The sequence below is a fragment of the Ambystoma mexicanum genome, chromosome 1q, assembly GCF_040938575.1.
Source record: "Ambystoma mexicanum isolate Mex_15411 chromosome 1q, UKY_AmexF1_1, whole genome shotgun sequence".
Lineage (NCBI taxonomy): Eukaryota > Metazoa > Chordata > Amphibia > Caudata > Ambystomatidae > Ambystoma > Ambystoma mexicanum.
Window position 1 is genome coordinate 969,726,990 of NC_090922.1, and position 24,653 is coordinate 969,751,642.

Genomic DNA, 24,653 nt, shown 5'->3' on the forward strand with positions numbered 1-24,653 from the left:
CATCCCCCTCCTCCTGTCGCAGCGATCCACTGCTTATGACATTTTTCCACCCTGTCACGATACAGTGATATGATATGATAGGTTATTTATAACTAGCTTAATGCCCAGAGATTTCTAAGCGCGGACCCGGGGATGGAACCTGTGCTGCTCTGTGTCGTGTCTTGTTTCCAAGGCAAGCCTGTTGCCCCTGACCTATCCTCCTGAGACAAGTGGCAGGGCATTATACATATGTTCTATTGGTGTTTCACCCCCATGTTAGTGGTATCTATCCCTTACTAACCCTGCAAAGTCCTGCTAACGTGCTGTGCATATTGCCACTTGTTTGTACCGAAAAACAAAATCATCCTCCACCTTTTTCTATCCCCTTCCTTGCACACATACGCCACACCACAAAACCATCAACTAACACACCACATTGCAATGCACCTACTTGCTGCACCTTCTAGGGCCTTTTCCTTGTTCAATAAAACACAAATATGATGCAATCAAATAGCAAGCTAATATAACAACCACCACGTATGTCAGGCCTATTATGAGAACACTAGTTTTATTTCTATAGTCCTCCTTTAACCTCTTTAGTGCCAAGGACGAGGTATCTCGTCCTTGGGATTACCTCTGCGTTGCCAAGGATGAGATACCTCGTCCTTTTCGGCACTCTGTTTTGTGTGATCCCTGCACGTGCAAAACTGTTGTCCAACCCCCGGGCTATGTGAGGGGGAGGTCCCCCTTCACTGTCCGGGGGTTGGATTACCTTCAATTTCACTGCGGCAGCATTTTCGGCTGCCACGGTGAAAACAGAAGGTGAGAGTTCTCCTTACTCTGCCTCGATCTCCGGCTGTATTTCAAGCCAGTGATCGAGGCAGGTATCGTTGGAAAGGGGAGATTCTCCCCTTTCCAACGATACCTTGTGTGACAGCATTGCTGGTCACGTATCAGGTGCAGAGCTCGATCCGTGGCCAGCAATGGCCACTAGACCACCAGCGATCTGTTTTGGGAGTGGGGGGCAGGGGGCTGGTCCCCACTGGTCCCTAAAGCCTGGGGGCACATATCTGATAAACCCTGGGGGCAGATGGCTGATCATCTGCCCCAGGGAAGGGGGCAAAATAAAAAAAATAAAAACAAAATCAACAGGGGCGGGGGGGGCTCGGGATCTTTTTGCCCCCCTGAAAGGGTGGTGGCCCTCCTCCTCCCACACCAAGTGGAAACGGGGGGCCACCCCTTGTAGCCCTCCCTGGGGGAAAATGTATGCCCCCAGGCAGGAGTATATGAGGTGGCCCCCATCCAATTGGGGAATGTGGGGGAAGACCACTAGGAATAAGTGTGCAGGCCCCCAAAGGATGGGGCCAGCAGGTTAGGGCCCCCTGGGGGCAGATGGCTGATAATCTGTCCCCAGGGAAGGGGCAAAATGAAAAAAAAATGAAATTTAAAAAATGACAAAAGGGAATTTTGGCTGGGAGTGGGGGGGCACTAGCCACCAGGGATTTATGTTACAGAAAAGGGGGTGGCCCTCTCCCCCTCACCCCAAGGGGAAATGGGGGCGCCCCTTGTAGCCTTCACTGGTGGCAGATATCTGGTCCTAGGAAAGGGCATCTGACCCCAGGAAGGGCTGCATGAGATGCCCCCCTCTTATCTGCCCCCACAGAGGGCTGAATGAGATGCCCTCCTGCATTTGGTGTGGGGGGGTAGAGGGTCACCCCCATTACATTAGAAAATTACCTGGTGGTTTAGGGTGCCCCTCAGCCCGCCCTAAAGTGTAGTGTACCATTTTCTATTGTTTTCTTTGTTTACCGACAAAAACGGTACCTCACATGTGTTGGTGCACCTACCGGGGGCGCAAAAGGAAAAGGGTAACCCGCTGGTAACCCCAAGCCTTTCGCCACAGCACATGTTGTTCATGTGGGCAACCTACCGATTTTGGCTTAGGGTGTCAAAGCCAGCAAAGGAAACAGGGAACCCCATGCATTTCCCAAAAGAGGACACCCGTGAGAATGCACAGAGGTCTGACTCATAATGTTTTACCCAGAACCCCCGACAAAGTGAAAAATGTGGTTTCTTTTGGCACATTTCAGACTTTGCCGGGGCTTCTGGGTAATACATTCTGGGCCGATTTGTGCAAGTCATACCTCTGCGGATTCCCACGGGTGTCCTCTTTTCGGAAATGCATGGGGTTACCTGTTTTACCTGTTTTCCTTGGAGGCTTGGACACCTGAGGCCCATATCTTTATGGTGTGCCCGTCTGCAGAAAGTGTGAAATTCTAGTGTTAAAACAGACTTGGGGTTACCAGTGTTTTAGGCTTTCACCTTTGGGCTCAGGTAGGTGCACCCACACATGTGAGGTACCATTTTCATTGGGACACCTGTGGGAACGCAGTACGGAAGGCCATGTGCTGTTGGCAGCGTGTTCCGATGGGTGAGCTGAGTGAAATGTGTAGAAATGCGTTTTTATCCCACATTTTGGACTTTGCAGGGTGTCTGGGTAATAATTTCTGGGCCGATTTGCGCAAATCATCCCTCTGCGGTTTCCCACAGGTGTCCTCTTTTCGGAAATGCATGGGGTTCCCTGTTTTCCTTGGTGGCTTGGACACCCGAGGTCCATATCTGTATGGTGTGCCCGTCTGCAGAAAGTGTGAAATTCAGGAACAGACTTGGGATTACCTGTGTTTTAGGCTTTCCCCTTGGCACCCAGGTAGGTGCACCCACACATGTGAGGTACTGTTTTCATCGGGACACCGGTGGGAATGCGGAACAGTAGGCCATGTGTTGTTGGCAGCGTGTTTCGATGGGTGAGCAGAGTGAAATGTGCGGAAAATGCGTTTTTTTCCCACATTTCAGACTTTGCGGGGGTGTCTGGGTAATACATTCTGGGCCGATTTGCATAAATCATACCTCTGCGGATTCGTACGGGTATCCTCTTCTCGGAAATACATGGGTGTTCCCTGTTTTCCTTGGTGGCTTGGGCACCCGAGGCCCATATCTGTATGGTGTGCTCGTCTGCAGAAAGTGTGAAATTCAGGTGTCAAAACAGACTTGGGTTTACCTGTGTTTTAGACTTTCCTCTTGGCGCCCAGGTAGGTGCACCCACATATGTGAGGGACTGTTTAGATCGGGACACCTGTGGGAACGCAGGATGGTAGGCCATGTGTTGTTGGCAGTGTGTTTTTATGGGTGAGCTGAGTGAAATGTGCGGAAAATGCATTTTTTCCCCACATTTCAGATTTTGTGGGGGTGTCTGGGTAATACATTCTGGGCCGAATTGCGCAAATCATAGCTCTCCGGATTTCCACGGGTGTCCTCTTTTCGGAAATGCATGGGGTTCCCTGTTTTCCTTGGTGGCTTGGACCCCCGAGGCCCATTCTGTGTGGTGTGCCCGTCTGCAGAAAGTGTGAAATTCATGTGTCAAAACAGACTTGGGATTACCTGTGTTTTAGGCTTTCCCCTTGGTGCCCAGGTAGGTGCACCCACACATGTGAGGTACTGTTTTCATCGGGACACCTGTGGGAACGCGGGACTGTAGTCCATGTGTTGTTTGCGGCGTGTTTCGATGCGAGAGCTGAGTGAAATGTGCAGAACATGTATTTTTCCCCCCCCACATTTCGGACTTTGCGGGGGTGTCTGGGTAATAAATTCGGTGTCAATTTGCGCAATTCATACCTTTGCAGATTCCCACGGGTGTCCTCTTTTCGGATATGCATGGGGTTCCCTGTTTTCCTTGGTGGCTTGTACACCCAAGGCCCATATCTGTATGGTGTGCCCGTCTGCATAAAGTGTGAAATGCAGGTGTCAAAACAGACTTTGGTTTACCTGTGTTTTAGGCATTCCTCTTGGCGCCCAGGTAGGTGCACCCACACATGTGAGGTACCGTTTTCATCGGGACACCTGTGGGAACACGGGACAGTAGGCCATGTGTTGTTGGCGGTGTGTTTCAATGGGTGAGCCGAGTGAAATGTGCAGAAAATGTGTTTTTTTCCACACATTTCGGACTTTGCAGGGGTATCTGTGTAGTAAATTCTGGGCCGATTTGCGCAAATCATACCTCTGCAGATTCCCACGGGTATCCTCTTTTCGGAAATGCATGGGGTTCCCTGTTTTCCTTCGTAGCTTGTACACCCAAGGCCCATATCTGTATGGTGTGCCCGTCTGCATAAAGTGTGAAATGCAGGTGTCAAAACAGACTTTGGTTTACCTGTGTTTTAGGCATTCCTCTTGGCGCCCAGGTAGGTGCACCCACACATGTGAGGTACTGTTTTCATCGGGACACCTGTGGGAACGCGGGACTGTAGTCCATGTGTTGTTTGCGGCGTGTTTCGATGCGAGAGCTGAGTGAAATGTGCAGAACATGTATTTTTCCCCCCACATTTCGGATTTTGTGGGGGTGTCTGGGTAATACATTCTGGGCCGAATTGCGCAAATCATAGCTCTCCGGATTTCCACGGGTGTCCTCTTTTCGGAAATGCATGGGGTTCCCTGTTTTCCTTGGTGGCTTGGACCCCCGAGGCCCATTCTGTGTGGTGTGCCCGTCTGCAGAAAGTGTGAAATTCATGTGTCAAAACAGACCTGGGATTACCTGTGTTTTAGGCTTTCCCCTTGGTGCCCAGGTAGGTGCACCCACACATGTGAGGTACTGTTTTCATCGGGACACCTGTGGGAACGCGGGACTGTAGTCCATGTGTTGTTTGCGGCGTGTTTCGATGCGAGAGCTGAGTGAAATGTGCAGAACATGTATTTTTCCCCCCACATTTCGGACTTTGCGGGGGTGTCTGGGTAATAAATTCGGTGTCAATTTGCGCAATTCATACCTTTGCAGATTCCCACGGGTGTCCTCTTTTCGGATATGCATGGGGTTCCCTGTTTTCCTTGGTGGCTTGTACACCCAAGGCCCATATCTGTATGGTGTGCCCGTCTGCATAAAGTGTGAAATGCGGGTGTCAAAACAGACTTTGGTTTACCTGTGTTTTAGGCATTCCTCTTGGCGCCCAGGTAGGTGCACCCACACATGTGAGGTACCGTTTTCATCGGGACACCTGTGGGAACGCGGGACAGTAGGCCATGTGTTGTTGGCGGTGTGTTTCAATGGGTGAGCCGAGTGAAATGTGCAGAAAATGCGTTTTTTTCCACACATTTCGGACTTTGCAGGGATGTCTGGGTAATACATTCTGGGCCGATTTGCGCAAATCATACCTCTGCGGATTCCCATGGGTGTCCTCTTTTCAGAAATGCATGGGGTTCCCTGTTTTCCTTGGTGGCTTGGACACCCAAGGCCAATATCTGTATGGTGTGTCCATCTGGAGAGAGTGTGAAATTCAGGTGTCAAAACAGACTTGGTGTTACCTGTGTTTTAGGCTTTCCCCTTGGCACCCAGGTAGGTGCACCCACACATGTGAGGTACTGTTTTCATCTGGACACCTGTGGAAATGCGGGACTGTAGGCCATGTGTTGTTGGCAGCGTGTTTCGATGGGTGAGCCGAGTGAAATGTGCGGAAAATGCATTTTTTTCCACACATTTCGGACTTTGCGGGGGTATCTGTGTAGTAAATTCTGGGCCGATTTGCGCAAATCATACCTCTGCAGATTCCCACGGGTATCCTCTTTTCGGAAATGCATGGGGTTCCCTGTTTTCCTTCGTAGCTTGGACACCCGAGTCCCAGATCTATATGGTGTGCCCGTCTGCAGAAAGTGTGAAATTCATGTGTCAAAACAGACTTGGAAATACCTGTGTTTTAGGCTTTCCCCTTGGCGCCCAGGTAGGTGCACCCACACATGTTATGTACCGTTTTCATTGGGACACCTGTGGGAACGTGGGACGGTAGGACATTTGTTGCTGAAGGCGTGTTTCAATGGGTGAGCTGAGTGAAATGTGTGGAAAATGCATTTTTTTCCCCACATTTCGGACTATGCAGGGGTGTCTGGGTAATACATTCTGGGGCGATTTGCGCAAATCATACCTCTGTGGATTCCCACCGGTGTCTTCTTTTTGGAAATCCATGGGGTTCCCTGTTTTCCTTGGTGGCTCGGACACTCGAGGCCCATATCTGTATGGTGTGCCCGTTTGGAGAGAGTGTGAAATTCAGGTGTCAAAACAGACTTGGGGTTACCTGTGAAACCGGCTTTCTCCTTGGCTCCCTGGTAGGGGTACCCACACATGTTAGGTACCGTTTTCATTGGAACACCTGTGGGAACGTGGGAAGGTATAACATTTGTTATGTTTGTGTGGTTTTCATAACGTTTTGACCCATTTGCTGGTGCCCTTTGTCACACACCCTTTCCATTTCCCAAATGTGCCCTACATTTAGTCACTGTTTTAGGCACCATACACTTTTGTAACCTGCACAAGTCACCTACCCTTGAAAAGGTCTGCCTGTGCTCTTTCAAAAAATGTATGCTTGCCATTCCTCACCACATTGGTTTTCCTGATTTAGACATGCTAGGTGCGTCTGTTCAGGCTGTAAGCATAGAACTCCTGTGTACCATGGCTCAGTGTTTGGCTTGTGGTATTGCTTGTTTTGTAAAACACTACAAAAAATGTATGCTTTCCTAACTTCAAGAGTCGGGGGAATGTAGCAGAGCATTGCTTTTCTCAAAATTCATAGAAGCCATTGCCGTACCAAGCCAACCATGTCCATCACATATCTTTTTTTCAGTCATTTTCCCGCTTTTGCCACAATCTATGGCATTTTCCCCTACCTACTTGTTGCCCGACCTACGCAAATCCCCCCTTTCTAAACTTTTCAGAAAAGTATGCTTTTCTGTCCTTCAATTCGGCTTTCCTACCCTTTTCTTCCATTCCATCCATGCATGTCCAATTGGCAAAAATGGCCAAAATTGCCTACCTCTCACAAAACGGTTGATAACCACATCAAAATATGTTTTTTTCTTTTCCACTCAACCTGTTCTTGAAAGCCAGGAAATTGGGGAATTCAGCACAGCAAACCATTTGTTCCTTGCTCTTACAAGGAAAAAACCACAGGCTTCTTTGTACATAATTTTATTGGTATTTTGTTAAAAAAACATAACATTTTCGCCCTTTTTGCTTATTTTCTCTCACCTCCCCACAGCAACCTAGGTTCCTGGGTGGTGTTATGACCGCCTACATGTGGGAAAAAAGGGGCCAAATTTGGCTGAGATATCTCATGTAACAAAAAGTTACAAGGCATTGAATGGCCACATACCGGAATCACCAATAAAGGCCTTTTCCACTGGGGGGAAATACCCATGGCAGTTAAAGGGTTAAATAATATACTGTCTTGTGGTACCACCTTCCCTCCGCTTACGAGAAGGGGGTCCCTGCCTTACCGATGCCTTACCTTATAATGCCTTAACCTATAATGTCTTACCAAACCACTGTCTTCATAGTACACATTTTAACAAAAAATTACCCTGACCTCATCCCCGTCACATTGACAACCTCGCTTTCCACGTGTTCAAACCTCTCACACTTCCCTGGGCATCTGTCCCCTACTTGTTATCGCTTACAAGAGTCTACTCACATGTGCATGCTCACCCGAAATCCTCCGTCACATGGTTCCAACACTGGCCTGCACTCTCCTCAGAGCTGTGCCTGCTTCAAAGAGCAGAGAGGACTTCTCGTAAAATGGCTCCTGCTACCACTCAGAACATGTGTTTTGTTGGGACCGGTCGCTGTAGGTGGCCCTGCTCTTTCCAGAGAAGTGGCCTGGAAGCCTCCTCAGGTATGGGGGAGGGGTGTTGGGATCACGTTGGGGTCACCATTTGAAGGCAAGTCCCTGTATGCTGACACCAGAGAGAATACAACCCACTAGGGAAGAAAGGCCCAAGTCGATCTTGTAAAGATAACACATTTTAACCTCACACAAAGATGAAAGCAACAGCAAAGAACTGCTGCTAAGAATGTTCTGCCGAAAAGTAGTACAAGTAGAATCTTATAAAGCAAAACAACGTCATACATGACACAATTACATAGGGTAAAATCCTGCATGGCTGGTTGGAGTGCACCTATACAGGATCTGCCTGCTCCGTAAGGGAGGCCAGGTCATTGGTTCCAGCCCAGTCCCTCCATCTTCCATCAGGTGGGCACTGCAGTGATCATCTTCTCATATTGAAGGTCAGAAAACAAATTAATTATACTCCTACCATATAACTATTTTATCACTCAAACTATGCACTTGGCAACCCTCAAGATGGGCACAAAGGAGGTTCTGGGAAAGTCTAACCTTCAAACACACACATTTTACTCATTTTACTTTACTTTACACACATTAAAACCTCCACACGATCTAGCTCCAAGGTCTCCACACTCGTTTAGAACTATAATCTATCCCTCCCAGTGCCCCACAATATAAATCACACAAGTGTTGCTTCAACGATGTGCCCTGTCCGTCCTCATTGAACATCTCAGGAATTGTTACTTTGTCGTCGGTGGTCAAAGAGCATCAGGTGCCATGGAATTCAGAGGTCTTAAGTTTTAGTCAGTTATATGGGCTATAACTCGTGGTCGCCTGAGGATGGGGTGGGTCACGCTTTGGCCAGTGTGAGATAAAATACACACCAGGAGCTGGTCTGTGATCGTGGCCTTGTAGAGCACATTCCTCTTGAACATCTTTGCAACACTGTTAGAACAATGAATAGGCATTGTGGCGGTTGGGGGGTATGGGCTGTCCTCATTGGATATTGGGCATGCCTGGGGATTTCTCTTTTGTGCCGGAATCTTGGCCTAGTGCATGCAACTCCACATTTACCGAACAAGCCTTCTCTTCTACCTGTGGTTACTAATATCTATGGAAAATAGCAATGCTGTTCGTGCCATATTCTGTCCTTTGTGGATATACTATATTTGGTTACACTGGAATAGGGTCCTGTTAAACGGGGAGGTGTCCCACTCAAGGTCCCTCCTCCCCCTGACCAATCATAGTGCTTCAATTGCATCTTGCTTCACTCTAAAGTGCCTTGGGGGGTGGGGTGGCCCCTTCCCAACAACAGTATGCTCCCTCTGTGGGGACAAGGGTGTGGGTTTCCACAGATGTCGTCTGTGAAATTTCCCGAAAAGTATTGAGCTTGAACCACTGTAGCTGCTTCCCATCTACGATTGGAAAGGACTATTAACTTTCAGTCCAGTAGGTAATTCAGTTTGCCTTTGTGGTACCGGGAATCGCAAACAGCTTCGACTTCATATTCGGGTCCTGTGGTAGTGTCAACCAGTGCCGGAGCTCATGGATCCCATCTAAGAAAACAGTCTGCTATATTTTCTTTCAACAGGGAAACGTGGAATACAGGATATATCCTCGACCAGTGCCTATGTGCTGCCTCTCCGATGTTTTGGATGATCTTAAAAGGACCTAAAAAGTGGGCAGCCAATTTTTAAGGCATTAAGTGCTTTGGTAAATATTGTGAAAAGAGCCAAATGTGGTCTTCAACTTTAAATGATGCAGCCTTTCTACGTTTCTTGTCAGCTTGTTTCTTGACAGAGGCTCTGGTTTCCTCTCGGGTTTTTAAGGCTGTTTTATGGCCAGACTGTATGTGGTCTATGTGTTTTTCAACAGATGATACTTTGGTTGCAGGAGGTCTAGCCGTGGGCACTATTGCTGGGTGAAATCCATAAGTACAGAAAAACAGCTGACTCCATGAATGAATCAAATTGTTGTAGGCAAATTCTACATAAGGTAGCAAGTCTGTCCAGTTGTCGTGTGATGCTGAAATGAAACAGCCTAACTACTGTTCTAGATACTGGTTGAGTCTCTTGGTCTGTCTGTTTGACTATGGGTGATAACCTGAAGTTAATGCTCTATGAATACCCAGTAGCTTGCAGAATTGTTTCCAAAATGCAGATGTATATTGTGGCCCTCTATCTGACAAAATGGTTGAAGGTAGTCTATGTAAATGGAAAACGGTTTGCAGGAATGTCTTTGCCATTTATTGTGCTGATGGTACCTATGCTACGGCTTGAAATGGGCCATTGTAGTCAGTGTATCAATGGTAACCATGATAGTGGTTTGCTTGTTTGAGGGAGGTAACTCAACAATGAAGTCAGTGCTTATGTGTTGCCATGGTCTTGTAGGCAAAGCTGGTTGGATTAACATCCCCAATAGTAGTCTCCAAGGTGTCCTGCTTTGTTGACAAATATGACAGGCAGATACATAATCCCGGACATCCTTTGTGAGGCTGGGCAACCAAAAGTGTCTCTTGGTCTGTTCTTAAGTGACTAGCATTCCTCAATGTCCCACTGTCTTAGCATTGTGGCACATATACAGCACATCTTGTTGTAGTTGATGAGTTGGTACATAAAAGAGTTGATCAAAGAGGGCGCTGTTGCACTAGGCAAAGATGGCTGCCTGAGAGGAAAGCTCTGTGCTGGGAGGCGTTGTTTTGCAGAAAATCTGAGTGGAACAGCACTCGATGGCAAGTGGACCCGGCAAATCTGATGGTCGGCACCTGCTGGATCTGCCACCTGAAAATCGTGCATTGAACTTGCCCAGTTCCTGAGCTGTGAGCTGCCGCGGGCGGTCTGGTGACTTTCAGCAGCCCTATCCCGCCTACGCCTCCACAGAAACAACTGCCAGGGCCTAGGACCTGTGGCCTGTGGTGGGGGAGGGGCCTCGGCCAGCCCATCACCAGTCTCCTGGAGCCAATCCCACCCGGGCCCTGCTGCGCCGGGGAGAGGAGCGCCTCCCTGGGTGCTGTTGTGGTCGCAGCTTGGGGAGCCCTCCTTGGACCTGGCGGCCTGCTGGAACGTGACGCGGGCTTCATCGCCCCAGCATAGAGCAGGATGGCTCTGCTGCACCGCGTGGGGAGGCTGCTGCTGGTGTGGGGCACCCACGGTGGTTTCCCTGATGCCTGCCCGCCCAGCGGGGCACTTCTCCCTGGGCCTCCGTGAGCCGACCCTGGACCCAACGGTAAGTCCCTGGGGCTGGGGGGGGCGCTAGCTAGCACCAACCCAACCCCCCTTTTCAGTCGGCCCCCCCTACCCCTGGGACATTTAACAAGTTGCAGGGGCCTGCCCCATCACATGTGGGCACCCACCACACGGCGGGGGCTGGACTACTCTGGACCTCCTCAGGCTACCACTCAGTGCAATTGCAGTACCTGAGCCACGGGCAGCACTACGGCTTGGCCGCCAGTGGGTGGTTGATAAAGCCATTAGTGGTTTGAATACCTGGATACGTGGGGGAACACAACCCACTTGAACAGCCAAGGAGCACATACAGGTGCACGTGAACTCTTACTGGCACATAGGTGAAGAGACATACCGCTCAGCACTGATACTGCTGTATACAACAATATGGCGGAGCCGGGGTGGGTGCACTGCTCCCTGTGGACACCTCCCCCTCGACCAACTGCTGCCCCCCTGCTTTAAGAATCTTGATGGAGTGGCTAACTGGGCACAGTGCTTGTGGTGGTTTGGACAATAAGCTTACAACTAGATCTGTGAACACTACCCACTTGCCTCACCAGTGACCCGACGCAAACGGACTGTGCTGGGATCAGCCCAAGTTCTCCTCATTACCCACCGTCCCTGGTCCACTTGATCACTTGCTACCCTACTGCTGCTATTCACCAGCATATCCGAGTCCTCGGGCCCGGAGATGACAGTTCCCCCACGTCTTGTGCTGGCTTCCCTGGTTCCACACCCTGACCCTGACTACTGCTAGATAGGGTGTTCTCGGACACTCCTATCTCTGGAACCCTTGTGCGCTGGCACACATACTCTGTGCTCCGGAGGCTCAGATTGCCTGCTGGGTCCAATATTACACATTTCGGGCACCTGTGCCTTGCCGGGGGCTGCGGTCCTGCGGGCCGTTGGGACTAGCGGGGTTCACTGTGGGCACCCTTGCTCAACCCCCCGGCCCAGTGTGTGTGGGCCTCTCTATTCCCTAGCACACTTTCTGCACATACTGGTGCCCGGGCCAAAGGAACTGAGCCTAACTCTCATCATGACTAAGGGCGCAGGAGGGGGGTAAAAACAGGGCTCCATCAATATGTTCACCAAGACCCCTTCCAGACAGGCGGTGGAGGAGTCGGAACCCACCCCAACCACCTCGACCCCTCCGGACTCCATAGACTCACAGAAAATGATGGAATACATCCGGGAGGGATTCACTACATTACACTCCAAGCTGGATGATATGAATGGTTCCATATCCTCAATTAAAGCACACATCGAGAAGACAGACGGCCGAGTGGCTGAAATTGAGGCGAGGGTTGGTGTCACAGAGGACGACTTGGGAGCTCTTCGAGCGGAGGTCTCCTCTTTGTCCAGATGGGTGCTGGAGGTTGCCAAAAAGAATGAGGACCTTGAATCGCGCTCCAGACATAATAACCTCCGCATAATTGAGGTCCCCGAGGACAACATCAAAGAACCCATGGAAGACCTTTTGGAGCATACCCTACTTACACTGCTTGATTCCCCTAAGCTCTCACCACAGTTTGCAATAGAAAGAGCCCATCAAGCCTTATTGGCAAAACCAAGACCTGGTACGCCCCCGTGCCCAATCATAGCCAGGATTCTGAAATTCTGTGACCGGGACACCCTACTCAGGGCTGCAAGAGCTAAGGGAGAGCTATTTCTGGGGTCCTCTAGGATTCACTTATATCCTGATTTTTCTGTTGCAGTTCAACAGGAACGCAAAGCCTTCATGGCAGTTAAAAAACATCTACGAGACTTGCATGTTAAATATTCCATGCTATACCCTGCCAAGCCTCGAATCGAGCACTCCAACCAAGTCTTCTTTTTCACGATCCTGGAGGAGGCATCCAGATTCATTGATGAGCACTTTCCTGGATAACTGTTTCTTGCCAAATCACCATGTTGCCACTTGTTACATGTTCAGACACCCATTGGGAGGGGGGAGTACCCTGCCCCTTGTGAGTAGGGGACCCTTCCATCAGACAGTCGAGTACAGCTCATTCTGCCTTATGATGTTCTGACCTCCCCCGCCATGAGTGTCTATGCAACCTTTAGGTTAATGTTTCCAATGCACATTCTCTATCCTTATTGTGCCCCCAGCCCGGAGCATTGCTGCGAGGCAAGCACACAGGCCCCCAGGTGTTGATGCCATTGATTTGGATGTGGTTAATTGGTTATGGGGTTGTCATTCATCTGATTGTGGGAGGGATGAGGGTGGGGGTGGGTTGGGACGGGAGTTATGTTAAAAAAGGCTTGATGTTCACAAAGAGGGTGGAGAGCGGGATAATGCCAGGTCAGTCAAAATCCAAATTGGGACCTGCTCACATATCCTGGGTTCAAGGCCCTAGACCGCTATCCGACCGAGGTACACAGTCTGTCCAGTGATATTGCTTCAGATGGCGATGACAGTGTAACGTTAATGAGCTGGAATGTGCGGGGGCTGGGTAACTAAAAAAATGCGACAGTTGCAATTACACACTGAGCACCATGTGCTGAACACTGTGAAAGATTCTCCAAAGGGTGGGGTCCCCAAAGATATTATACCAACTACTCTACCCAGAGTCAGGGGTCATGACCCTGATCCACAAAAGCCTCAAATTCACCTGTAAATGTTCACAAACGGACCCACTGGGTAGGTATGTGTTGCTCCATGGCAATCTGCAAAACAAAGAATTGGTGTTGTTGAACATTTATGGCCCTAATATCGATGACCCCAAATTTTACCTCCAACTAGATTCTTTGTTGGCCAGCTTCCCCATGGTGCTGATACTATGGGGGGTGACTTCAACACAATACTATACGTAGACCTTGACAGACCTGGCTCCAGACCCTGCCAACTCTCCAAAGCAGCCTACACCATTCTGATGTCCCTTCCCCGGTTGTCTATTGTAGACTCATGGTGACTGCTAAAGCCAGAATCCCGGGCATACTCCTTCTATTCTTCATCCACGACTCACATTCGAGAATTGAAAGGTGGCTGATATCGGAAATGATGATTAGAAACGTTTCACTCCAAACAATCCTTCCTAGAACCCTGTCTGACCACTCCCGGGTGACTATCTCCCTTTGTCGGGGCCCTGACTATGAAAAGGCACGAGTGTCGAATATGAAACCGTACTCCCTGCTCGATGCAGCCTTTGTCTCAGAACTAGAGATGGCAATCGAGGACTTCTTCGAGACTAATACCAACTCGGTCCCTGCGCACTTCACTTTATGGGAAACATTTTAAGTCTACATTAGAGACATCGCCATCTCGAAGGAAAGTGGCATACTGAGGGCAATCCAGGGGGAATTCCGGAAAAGTGAGGCAGGCCTGGCGTCCCTTGAGTCTCAAAACGCTTTTCTCCAATCTCCTGAGATCCTAGTGTCTCTCGGGCTGCAGCTGGACGTGTTCCGGGCCCACGCGGAGAATGTGGTGAAATTTCTTGATAATCCCCAGCTTGCAAGAAAATACGGGGAGAGGGAGAGACATGGCTGTGTTTTAGCAAGACTCATCCGCCGCGAGCTAGGTTCCCCCAACAACCCAGCCATAGAAAGAACCAATGGGACCTTAGCCACACTCCTGTAGGATATCAACACAGAGTTCTTGGCTTTTTACGAAGCCCTCTACTCGGAGGACGAGTGCGCCCCTACGGCTGAGATCGATGCCTTCCTGGACAGCCTCCCCTTTCAGTCCTCTCTTATGAAACTAATATCTCCCTTAAGAGACAGTTCACTGAGGAGGAATTCTCAGAGGCTATAGACTTGCTATCAACCGGTAAATCCCCAGGCTCAGACAGTCTTCCGGTATAATTTTATAAACGCCTCAAGCCGCTCCTCATTCCCCATCTGATCGCCCTTTGGGATGAGGCCTGCGAAGTGGGTATGCTCCCACCTTCTCTCTGAGAAGCTATAATAACAGTCCTTCTCAAACCTGGCAAACCCCCCACCCAATGCGGATCATATCGCCCCCTATCATTAATTAACTGCAACGTTAACATTTTTGCAAAACTGCTAGCCTCATGCCTATCCCCCTGTATGCCACATATCACCCATCCCGATCAAACGGTTTTCATCACGGGACGATCTACATCTCTGAACCTTAGGTACCTATTTAATATTATCAGTAGGATCAGCCCGAAAGTGCAGGCAGTCTCTGCAGCACTGGACATGCAGAAGGCCTTCGACTCGATGTTGTGGAGGTATCTGTGGCGGTGCTTGAAAAATGCACATTTGGGCCCAAGTTTCGCTCATGGGTTTGTTTACTCTATTCCAGTCCGGTGGCCAGGGTTAGTACCGAGGACAGGTGTTCCCCCCTGTTACGAGTTGCCAGGGGCACAAGGCAGGGCTGCCCATTCTCTCCCTTCCTTTTTGCTATAGCCATGCAACCGTTTGCCGACAGGATTCGCCAGTGTTATGCACATAGGGGTCTGCGAATGGCGGGCCAAGCCGATATTATCTCTTTATATGCAAACGACACCCTGCTCTATATCCATTCCCCCTCTGTCAACCTTGCCCTGATACTGGAGGACGTCACCCATTTTGGACATATCTCTGGACTCAAGGTAAACTCCTCCAAATCTACACTGTTCCCGCTCACCGACAACACACTTCCCCCTCCTGATCTCATGGGGTTCACTTGGTCTCAGTTGAACTTCACTTAACTTGGAATAGAAGTTACTTGTCACTGTGCGACACTGATTGAGGAGAACTACAAGAAATACCTTACGAAACTCACTGAAAAGGCGTCTAGCTGGGCGAGACTCCCAATCTCGTTGGCTGGCCGGATTGGGATCCTAAAGATGGTGGTACTTCCACAACTGTTATATAAGTTCATCAACTTACCCCTATGGACGGGTGATGGTTTCTTCCAAGCGTTAACTCATACCATTAATACCTTTTTGTGGCATTCTGGGGCAGTTTGATTAAAATTCGCAACTTTGACCACTCCCATGGAGAGTGGAGGATTTAATGCCCCGACTTTCTCAAATATTGGCTAGTGGCACAGGCACATTTCGCTTCTCAAATGGTTCAACACACAGGACCCTCCTCCCCATGTCAGACTTGAGAAAATGACAGTCAGTGACCGAGATGTCTGCTCTCTAATCCTATTCCCCCTACCGGCAGTGTTAGAGTCACTGAACCCTGTTGTTAGCACCTCCCTGGCCCTCCCTAAAACCTGGAAACTACTAGGCATCCCCCATCCATTCCAGGGTGACTTGCCTCTATGGAACTTCCTCCCTGGGGTCCCTGACCTACCACTATCATCATACTCCGCTGTGTGACACGTGGCTACGTATCAATCTGTGACACCTTCGAAGATGGCAACTTTATCGAGTGGCCGGACCTACCACCCGCTCTTAGACAAAAGCCATCCGCGTGGCTTCAATACTCATCCCTCCGGTAAACCCTCAAAATCAGATACCCGGATTTCCCTGCACTACCTCCCGATGACCCGTTAGTCGCAGAGTTATGTGACTTTAGCTCCTTCAGAGGAAAGGTATCCCGACTATATACCCTATTGCAAACTAGAACAACCCCTCCTTTTGACAAACTGAAGCATAAATGGGCAGAGGGCTTGGAGACAGAAATGTCTGACGACCATTGGAAGCAGATGTGCGTGCACACTCACAATGTGTCCTTTAATTCCTGTTTTAAACTGATCCAGTTCAAAGTCCTACAATGGTACCATCTCACTCCTATCCGGCTACACCACATATCAAGGGACCATTCTCCCAGATACCCCAGGTGCGGAGCTGACAACGCCATGTATATACACATGTTCGGGCACTGTCCTAAACGTACAGGAATATTTGGTTGAAGTTCTTTTCCTACATGGCACCTGATGATACAAGCTCTGACAATGCATCCCCTGTTCCCTGTCCCTCCACGCCCAACAGGGCTTGAACTTTTGATTGCCTGGGCTTCTACTGGCCTGCTGTATCTCACATGCTTATTACCCCAGATTTAAAAAAAAACGATGCTGTGTCCCATTGATTTGTATTGTATTTGCACATGCTTGCCCCATTTTGAGCCTCTGCCTGTACTTTTTTGTGTCATCAAGCTGAATAAATAAAGGTTTAAAAATGAAAATAAAAGAGATGATCATGGAACAAAAGATATTGATCTTATGTTAATCCATGTTGTTTTATCAGACCCTGTACCATAACAGTATCAAGACAAGTAGAAATTTGTTGTAGAAAAGTAGAAATTGTAAACAGAAACACAGCCTTGGGAAAGAGTCTTTCTTGAATGACAGCCCTTCCTCGTTCTTGATCTGTTCAAGATCAGGCATCTGACATCTGATTGCTGCTTCTAGGTAGGAACGTAAACAAGATATCCTTGTGCGAACAGAAATACACCCATCTGGCTAGTCTACTGTTCTGGCATTTGTACTGTTACAGAACTTTCAGATTCCGGTGATTGGATTGTGCAGTTACCTGATACCTGGAACAAAGTAAGAGATGTCACCATTTGGTGCATGCTTTCTTTATGGCCAACAGCCCTTTCTGTAGAACAGTGTAATTATCTTCCGAGGCAGTCAACGCTTATGACAAGTAAGCTATTGGGTGTTCAAATTTGTCTTCAAAAACTTGTTTTAGACCGCTCGGATAGCTGAATTAGAGGCATTTGTTTCCAGTATGAAAGACATCAATTGGTCTGCCAGCCTCAGAATGGGTGCTTTCATGAAATCTTCTTTGAGCTCTCTAAAAGCCTGACTTGCTGTATCATCCCACTGAAAGTGTACTCCTTTCTTCAAGAGCAAGTTCAAATGCAAGATCCTAAGGTAAACCTTGTGTACAAATTTCTGATAGAAATTTGAGAAACCCAAAAATCTCTGTATGTCCTTGACCGATGTTGATTCTTTCCATTGTGCGATGGCCTTTACCTTGGTGGGGTACATGGCAGCTGCTTGTGCAGACAATACAAATCCTAAATAGGTCACTGAACACTGATGAAAAACACATTTCTCCAGTTTTGTGAATAGATGGTTATTTTGAAGGAGAGTCAAAACCTCTGCTACGTGAGAGTGATGTTCCTGCAGATCACTAGAAAAGATCAGGATATCATCCAAATTGAATACAACTGAATGGAGCATTAGATCTGAAAAGAGGTGATCCATAAATTGTTGGAACACAGCAGGTGCGTTGGCCAAACCAAATGGCATGACACAGTATGCGTAGTGGCCGAAAGGGGTGCGAAAGGCTGTCTTCCACTTGTCACCACTACAAATTCAAAGAATATGGTAAGCCCTCTTAAGTCAAGCTTTGGAAAAAAACTGATGCCCCTCTTACTGCTTCCAGAATAACTATGATCAAAGGAAGAGGATATTTATCCTTCCTTGTAACCTTGTTCAGCCCGCGGAAGTCAATACAGCGATGTCATTTTTCTGTGTACTTCTTCGGGATCAAAAACAGAGATGTCCCTGCAGGAGATTTAGACTCTGCTATTAGGCCATTGCGGTGGTCCATTTGGAGGTATGATTTAAAGGCTGTTTTTTCTGGGTCAGAGAGCGTATAGATCCTGCCAAACTATACTTGTGTGTCAGGTAGGAGGTATATGGTGCAGTTGCCAGCTCTATGGGATGGGAGTTTTTTGTATTCTTCTTCCGAAAATACTTGTTGATAGTCTTGGTATTCCTCAGATAAGAGCTGGAAGTATGGATATGGACTTAAGCTCCTTGTTGTCTTTTTCCTCTTCATTATGTATATGGAATCCTATAGCTCCATGACTAAGGCAATGAGAGAGACAGAATTCAGAGCCCAGAAAGAATGTTCCTGCAGTCCAATTGATGAACGGATTGTGAGATCGAAGCCAAGGAAGGCCCAATATGATTGGGTAGTGGGAGGCTTTGATCAAATTGAATCTGATCGTTTTGGTGTGAGACAAGATCTTCATGATAAGGTCTGCGGTTTGCTCTTTAATCGGTCAGGAGGACAAAGGTGTACCGTCCACTCCCTCAACTGGGATCTCCACTGATATGGGCACCCGAGCTACATTGTTATCCTGAGCCCATTGGTCAGCCAGAAAATGTCCAGATGCACCACATTCTATAACTGCAGGGACGTATTGCAGTAGTATGTCTTGTACTAGTATGTCCACTCTAAGGACCAGTATGATGGTGTTCTGCATGCTTTGCGTTTGGGAACAATTCCTTCCTTCCTGGTTCGAAGTTCCCTTTATGAAAGGGAATCAGCATTTCCCAATGGTCGTGGAGGAGCCATGGTGCATGTTTGTTGGAAGCACAATAAATGCAAAATCCCTGTTACTTGCATCAGTTTCGTTCCTCTGAAGTAATTTGCCCCCTTGTAGACCCAATCTGTATCAGCTTTTCTTCTGACAACTTTCTGTGGCTAGTACAGATGTTTTTGGGAGCCATTAGTAGTCTGCCTTTCCTTTTCTCCAAATGACGCTTCTATAAGTGGAAATCGATTTGTAGGACTAGAGCAATCATTTCCTTTAGGCTAGGAAGTTGGGGTACCCTAGAAACCTAAACCTTCAATCCACAGTCAATCCTCGATGAAAGAGGGTAACTAGGGCATCATCCGGCCATGAAGTCTCAGAAGCCATTTGTTTAAATCAGGTGATCTGTGAAAGAGTGTCAAGAGAACCCTGTTTAATATCCAAAAGGATTTCTCGGGATGCTATTGTTAGTTCTTCTTGGCTGAACATAGCCTGTAAGCTGTTTACAGAGGTGGGGTAAGAATCCAGAACCTGGTTATTTGTAACAACTAAGGGAGTAGCCCAAGTCAGGGCACCCCCAACCAGGTTGGAAACCATATAGCTTATCCTTGATCGATCAATGGGGAAGAAAGAAGGTTTCAATGTAAACTGCACCAATTCCTTGATTATCTTTTGGTTTCCTTCGTACTTCCCAGACTCCAGTGGGAATGGTGTTGATTCAGAATGTGCAGGAGCACTTGGGACCATTTGGTGCAAAGTAGCGTTCTATTTTTCCAAATACTGGACTTCCTGTATCAGATCCTGCAAAGCAGCCATTACCTGCTGCATTTGATTCATTGTGATGGGTTGGGCATCACTTACTGTAATGATTTAGTAAGGATTTACCTGTTAGTGCAGCTGGGTTGCTGGTCTGGGTCCCAAGGACTGGTTACAATGCTGAGAGTGGAACAATGCCTCTAAGAATATCTGCCAGCCTGAAGACACAGGGTGGCGGGTACTCATAGGGCAGAGCCCAAGGGAAAAACCCACTAGGGTAAAAACCCTTGTTCCACTGAGGGTGTCTCCCATTCATCTCTGAGTTGGTATTGCAGAACGGAGAGATTGCAGAACAGAGAGAACACAGGGGGTGATGCAGTGAAATCCAAATGACTGGAAAATGCTCCAAGACCCATAAGTCAGAAATCAGAGCATGTTTAGAGCGAGGCAAAAGAAGTAAGCCAGGGGAGCGCAAAGTGGCAGTTTGTTTGTTTGTTTTGTTTTATTCATATTTATATAGCACACAACAGCCCGAGGACATTGTGGCACTTGTTACAGTACAAAGCTTAGTTACTTAGTTACATGGTCATTAGCAATATATATACAGGTTGCAATACAGTTACATAGTCATTAGCAGTATAAACGCAGGTTACAATATAGTTATATTACATTTGTGTTATATTACAATATACATGGCAGTAGTGGAGGAGGCAGTCCTCCACTTGCTAGTTGAGGAGAGTGGCCTTGAGGTTGTTGCGGAAGACAGAGGCAGTGCAGTATGGAAGCAGAAACACAGAAACAAAGAGGAAGGGAAGAACTGAGGTAGCATCCGGGCTTGCAGGGAAACACAATGAGATGCAAAGAGCTGACCGCTGAGCTGGGTTTTATGCTATAACTGAAGCCAGCAAGTCACATGATTCAACGTCCTCCATGTGGGAATTTGCTAGATCCCCAATCCTTTGGTTTATGGAGGAATACTTCCCATATGACTGACTCTTTCTCCACGGCTGCCATAGCGACCCTGTGCAGGGCCGATTCCTAACAGAGAGTCCCTTTGGTTCAATTATGGGGATAACAGTTTGATTGTGGTTCAAGCATTCAATGGAGCAGAATAGGGAGCTTTCAATGATAAGGTTCTCCAGATGCAGTGTGACCCACTTGAGGGGCTGTAGGACATGATGGGTTTGTTCAGGTTCTGATATCCCCTCCTACTGAGGTTTGATGCAGAATGGCAGGTCCTGGTCCTAAGCTAGAGTGGATAGGGTGCAGAGCGTGCCTTTGAGGTGGACTGCTGCTTCTTCTTCACCTCAGTGGTTTAAGCCTTTGTAAAGATCAACTTAAAAATAGGTCCAATTAAATACTCCCTCAGGTGTTTGTGCAAGGGTGAATCAAAGAAAGAATGGGGACCCCTTCTTTTAAGGCAAAGGTCCACAGCTTCTTTAAGTGGTCCAATCCATGTTCTCAAGAAAAGTGGTCATTGCCTTCTGACATTATAACCAGATGTATGTGTGCTAAAGGAAACTGAGGGGACAGGAAGGAAAGATGGAGATACAGAATCAAAAAAGTTGGTGGCATTTTATTTGGTTTTGTTTACTTCTAAAGCACAGGCATCAAGGCACTGAGAAAGAGACTCACAGAAACAAGGCTAGCTAAAGAAAACTTCGGAATGAATGGTTTTGACATGCTGGCAAAAAAGGAGATGATTGTCAATAGAGAGTGGAGGAGCTCATTTCAGAGCAGCCACAGAAAATGCCTTCCAATCCATCCTTGTCAGTTGGAACCTAGGACTCTGGATCACAAATTAAGAAGCAGAGTGACGCACTCTGGTAGGCACATAATGATAACAACATCTTCTGCAAAAACGACACACTGTGACAGTAGATGACCCGATGCACAATGCAATGTCCAACCGGAAGCCAACGAAGGCAGCACCATAGGGGGTATATGGCCCCGAACATAAATGGCTGGGGCCACTCTTGCAGCAGTATTCTGTAGTACCTGGAGGCAACTGAGAATATAGGCGGGCTAAGACAAGAAAAGAGCATTGCAGTAATTTAGGTTTCCAAAAACAGAAGCAGCAACCACAGGAGCACACAGGTGGGAGGGCAAAAACAGAAGAACCGTCCACAAGATTTTAAGCTTCAAATGGCCCCCTTGGTAAACCGAGCTCACCTCTGAGCCCTTAGACATGGTAGCCATAATTTTAACTCCCAGGTCACTCACTACTGCAACAGGTTTAGGAAAAGAGCCTAGAGAAGGAGGCCAGCATCTGGTGTCTGAACAGAGGACAGCAAAGAAGTACCAACAACGAACACCTCTGTCTTGTCACCATTGAATCCAAGCCAGTTCTGACTCATCCAGTCAACAATATCCATCAGACAGTTTCTGAGATTAACAGAAGCTTAAGAAAAGGTAAAATAAAGAGGAACCACAATCTGGGTATCATCCATGTAGATGTAACTCTGGAGCCCAAATGACTGAATGAGTTTCATCAACTGCTGCATATAGACATTAAAAAATAATATGTGACAAATGATAGCCCTGAGGCATCCCACAGGTGACAGATACAGGGCTGGTCCTGAAATGGGGCAGGGACAGTGACTGAGAATTGATCAGCCAAGAACGAGTGAAACCAAGATTGGCATTCTCAGGCATTTCTGAGTCTGTGTTATTTGCTCAATGATATTGAATGCAGCTGATAGATCAAGTAAAATCATTGCAGCGATATCCCATTGATCAGCAAGCAGAGCAAGATTGTCCATGTGCGAGACCAGTACCAGCTCCGTACCCCGGCCAGGTCCATACCCAGACTGAAAAGGGTCAAAGAAAAAGGATTCTTCCAGAAAAAAAAGAATGTAGGGAAGAGATAGGGTGATAGTAGCCAGTAGCAAGGGGTCCAAGGAACACTTCTTTAGTAGGGGGATAACTAAGGCACGCTTCAAAACAGGAGAAATAAAAATGCTAGGTAGAGAGTGATTCACAGCTCTTGTGAGCAATAAGGCAATAACAGAAATAATACATTTTAAAAGAGAAAGAGGAATTGGGTCAATGGGGGAGGCAGATTTAAGCATGACAGTCACCTGAATGATGTCATTAGGGCCGAAGGAAGGGAACAAAGACCAGGAATAGAACACCATAGAAGTCAAAGACAAATTAAAGTTGGGAGAGCACTCAGGCAAGATAGTCAACCTTTGATGGATGGTGTCAATCTTGTCATTAAAGAAGGCCAAGTGGGAGTCACATAAATACTGAGAGGCAGATACAGAAGTGGAAGAAGAAGCCCTAGCTGTGAGAGTCTGAACAGTTTTGAAAAGCTCCTTAGAGTGGTTAAGAACTTGTAGAGAAGCATATGTATCCGTCAATAGACCCCACCTGCTCACCTCGGTCTTACTGGAAGAACAAGAAGAAGACACTATGCCTGACACCGGGTATTATCCCAATACGATATCAAAAACATGAGACACATTACAGGCTCAGACAACCGTATAGAAATGTATCCTCAAACGGATGCGATAGAAGTAAGTCTGCAGACATCAATGGAGCTAAAAGAAATATAAGTGAAGTCTGACAATTGTAAAGTGACGTCATGAAGAGAAGACACAAGGGTGCACTGAAATGATATACAAATACTTAAAGAATGAAGATGTGACTGAAGTAAGAAGGTGAACATATATGTGGATACAAAGAAATCATATACAATGATAAGATAAGTAAGAAGAGATGTAGTGCATTTATATATGCAGAAACGCTATGCAGATGAGACCACTAGAAACTTGCTGAACAAAGAAAATAGAACATGAGTAAAGCAGCCATGTTGAGAAAATCGACATCAGTATTGTGTAATAATAAGGAAGAAACCTCAAGGAGAAAAACCAAGGCTGCAGAGCTGACAGGCACTGAAATACAAATTCATGCACGAACAAAGAATATTTGTGTGGCTGAGGATGAAAGATGCCACAGCAACAAGCAACTGCAAAGCACAAAAGGAGTCAAAGAGGATAAGTCATGTATGCAGGACATATTTCTCTTAGATCAAGCAAATGAGTGAACATTTGCGAGTGCCAGGTATTGTACAATTACAATACATGGAAAGCGCGTGCAGAGTGGAGCAACCAAGACTCTAGAGGCCAAGAGGAGTACTAGCACCCAATATAATTTAATCAAATAGTAAATAGTTCTAAATAGAAGGGCAGAATGGACAAAATCATGTTCTCCTCACATGTGGTGTAAGACCAGAAGACAAGGCCTATTCATGAAGCTCCAGACGAAGATAGCAATTCACTTTCACTCCCTTTAAAGATTTGAGTAAGGGAAAAGTCAGCAAGGTCAACTACAAAGGCTTCGGTCCTAATTTATGAGAGATGGAGGTGTGGGTTTTATTTATTTATTTACTTATTTATTTTTCTTTTCTTTCTTCTTCTCTCTCTCTATTTTTTTATTTATACTTACTGCTATTGTTTCACAGATATGTACATTTTGCTGAACTCTGTTTTGTAATGATAATATGCTAAAATTTAATAAATGTGTTCTAAAAAAAATAATAATAATAATTAGCCAAGTGGGCACTTGTCTGATGTTCTTCCCCGCACCTGGGTTTCATTTTGCTTATGTGCTGCTGACAAACCGAATGTTCAAGGTTGGAGGAGAGTGCCAACCAATCATGAGGGCATGTGTAATGGTGGACTATACATTTTTGTAGAAGCCAATATGCTATTATTCTGATAGTATCTGTATTTTACGTAGTTAGAGGTTCAAGGTGTGCCTACAAAATAAGAGGAATCCAATGATGTCACTAACACCTAAATGAACTACAGGCATATATGTTCCCCTAACCAATCCCACCACCCAATAGGTTTTTACT